Source organism: Papio anubis, chromosome Y (assembly GCF_008728515.1).
Source record: "Papio anubis isolate 15944 chromosome Y, Panubis1.0, whole genome shotgun sequence".
In the NCBI taxonomy this organism is placed as follows: Eukaryota; Metazoa; Chordata; class Mammalia; order Primates; family Cercopithecidae; genus Papio; species Papio anubis.
Genome location: NC_044997.1, coordinates 6820807 through 6824572, shown reverse-complemented (window position 1 = coordinate 6824572; position 3766 = coordinate 6820807).

Below are 3766 nucleotides of genomic sequence, written 5' to 3'. Positions count from 1 at the left end.
CAAGGATACAGCCCAAAAACTTGCCATCCAGGCAAGTAATTAAACTGAACACCCTTGGGTGTTCTCCAATTGGGTGTCCTGGGTCTTCCCAATTCTTAGTCCTTTAATATCTGTTTTTCTCTTTCTCTTATTTGGACCTTGGGTCTTCCATTTATTTTCTCAATTCATCCAAAACCATATCCAGGTCATCACCAATTATTCTATATGACAATGCTCCTTCTAACAACCCCACTATATCACCCTCCTACCACAAAATCTTTCTTCAGCTTAATCTTTCCCACTTTAGGTTCCCACAATGCCCTTAATCCCGCTTGAAGCAGCCCTGAGAAACATCGCCAATTATATCTCCATACCACCCCCCAAATGTTTTTTGCTGCCCCAACACTTCAACACTATTTTATGTAATTTTTCTTATTAATATAAGAAAACAGGAATGTCAGGCCTCTGAGCCCAAGCTAAGATATCATATCTCCTGTGATTTGCACATATACATCCAGATGTCCTGAAGAAAGTGAAGAATCACAAAAGAAGTGAAAATGGCCAGTTCCTGCCTTAACTGATGACATTCCACCATTGTGATTTGTTTCTGCCCCCCCTTAACTGAGCGATTAATCTTCTGAAATTCTTACTCCTGGCTCCAGAAGCTCCCCCACTGAATAACTTGTGACCCCTGCCCCTGTCTGCAAGAGAAATAACCCCTTTAACTGCAATTTTCTACTATCCAACCAAAATCCTATAAAACAGCCCCATCCCTATCTCCCTTCACTGATTCATTTTTCAGACTCAACCCACTTGCACCCAGGTGATTAAAAAGGTTTATTGTTCACACAAAGCCTATTTGGTGGTCTCCTCACAAGGACATGCATGACAATACCTATGTTACAAACATGCACATTGTGCACATGTATCCTAGAACTTAAAATAACCAATAATAAAACACTCCATATGTGATAGTGTTGTTAATCCTATTGGTGTCAAGGACCAGATCAAGGACCATGTAGTTCCCCACTCATTGGAGACATATCACATTTTCCTGAATAATGCTTTACCTAGATTATTTGCAAAAACTTTAATAGCCAAAGTTAATTATTTTATTTTATTTTTTGTTATTTAAAATTAATTTTTGAATGGACAATTTATAAAAACAAGATGAACTCAAAAAATTACAAAAGATATTTCATAGAATTTAACACTCAGTAATTCTTCCCTGATGTAATCAGCATAACTAACTTTTTAAGTAATCTTTCTGACATTTTCTTTATGTGGAAATATATGTATTTTTCTTTTTTATTATGCTTTAAGTTGTAGGGTATGTGTGCACAACATGCAGATTTGTTACATACGTATACATGTGCCATGTTGATATGCTGCCCCCTTTAACTCGTCATTTACATTAGGCATATCTCTTAATGGATAGCCAATATTTAAAGTTATTTTGTTATTAAATATTTTTACAGTCATGAATTTCAGGTGTTTACTTAAGTGATAACACTTATGGCTCATTTGAAGAGTATCTACACCTATAACTTAGGATTGTTTTTATTAAGCCAAACCATATTTCATAGGCATACAAGCAAAGATCAATCTGTCTTGGTGAGAAACAGGACTAGCTGGATTTCCTAGGCTGACTAAGAATCCCTAAGCCTAGCTGGGAAGGTGACCACATCCACCTTTAAACATGGGGCTTGCAACTTAGATCACACCCAATCAATCAGGTATTAAAGAAAGCTCACTAAATTGTTAATTAGACAAAAACAGTAGTTAAAGAAATAGCCAATCATCTATCATCTGAGAGCACAGTGGGAGGGACAATGGGTTATAAACCCGGGCATTTGAGCTGGCAATGTCTACCATCTTTGGGTCCCCTACCTTTGTAGGGTAGCTTTATTTTCACTCTATTCACTTGAAAGTGCACTCTTCTGGTCCATGTTTATTATAGCTCAAGCTGAGTTTTCACTCACTGTCCGCCACTGCTGTTTGCCGCCATCACAGACCCGCCGCTGACTTCCATCCCTCTGGATATGGCAGGGTGTCTACTGTGCTCCTGATCCAGCAAGGCACCCTTTGCCACTGCTGATCAGGCTTGCCATTGTTCTTGCATTGCAAAGTACCTGGGTTCATCCTAATTGAGCTAAGCACTAGTCACTGGGTTCCATGGTTCTCTTCTGTGAACCATGGCTTCTAATAGAGCTATAGCACTCATGCATGGCCCAAGATTCCATTGCTTGGAATCCTTGAAGAAGCACCCCAGGTCAGAGAACACGAGGCTTGCCGCCATCTTGGACATGGCCTGCCACCATCTTGGGAGCTCTGGGAGCAGAGACCTCCTGGTAAAACTTGGCAACCATGAAGTGAACTCCAAAGTGGTGAGTAACCTTGGAACATTTTCACTTGCTATTATATCTTACCCTTCCTTAGAATTGGAGGAAAATACCAGGTACCTGCTAGCTGGTTAAACATGATTAGCATGGCTGCTGGATTAAGACTCAGGTGTGAGGCTATCTGGGGAATGGCTTTCTAACAACCACCAAACCTTGTGGGTTGGGAAAGTTGATCTGCCTGGAGCCAGCTTCCCCTTTCAATTTTCCTGGTGAAACCAAGGGCTGACTAGAGGAAGAATACTGTCATCCTGAACTCCCAGCATTAGCTGGTTGAGATCATGCTGCAGCCAGAAATCTCTACTAAAAGGTCATCCATGCATGCATCCCTACACCTACACCTTCTCTGAAATGAATTTGCTTGAGAAATGTTGTTTATGAGACTGTAACTTCATGGGGCAACTAGGCTGTTATGAAATGCTCATGAACCCAGCCCAGCTCTAGGGCTTACCTCTGAACACAAAGGCAATGTTCGGCTCACTGGTAAAGACCACTAGAATCCAGCAACCTGGACCCTTTCCTTTGTGTTCAAGAAAGGTGGGAAATGAGGTGCAGGACTGCTATATCAGTGAGTGTAACTAATCCGATAAGCAGAGGTCCATAGGTGGTTATGCACCCTGGAAAGAAATAAGCATTAGGATCATAGAGGACACTCTGTGACTAATACTCATTGGAAAATGACTAGGGTGCTGGCATCACTGTGTTCTTTTTTCAGATGGGAAACCTTCCCCCAAGGCAAGAACACCCCAAGATGTGTTCTGGAGAACTGGGACCAATTTAACCCTCAGATGCTAAGAAAGAAATGACTGATATTCTTCTGCAGTATTGCCTGGCCACAATATCCTCTTCAAGAGGGAGAAACCTGGCCTCCTGCGGGAAACATGAATTATAACACCATCTTACAACTAGACGTCTTTTGCAGAAAAGAAGGCAGGTAGAGTGAAGTGTCATGTGTACAAATATGAGACTTTCTTTTCATTAAGATACAACTCGTAATTATGTAAAAAGTGTGATTTATGCCCTACAGGAAGCCCTCAGGGTCTACCTCCCTACAGCAGCATCCCCACAACTCCTTCTCCAACTAAGAAGGACCCCCCTTCAACCCAAAATGTCCAAAAAGAGATACACAAAGGGGTAAACAATGAATCAAAGACTGCCTATATTCCCCAGTTATGCCCACTTCAAGCAGTAGGGGGAGGAGAATTTGACCCAGACAGAGTGCATGTACCTTTTTCTCTCTCAGACCTGAAGCAAATTAAAATAGTCCTAGGTAAATTCTCAGATATCTTGATGTTTTACCAGGGTTAGGACAATCCTTTGATCTGATGTGGAGAGATATAATGTTACTGCTAGGTCAGGCACCAATCCCAAATTACAAAAGTGCCACC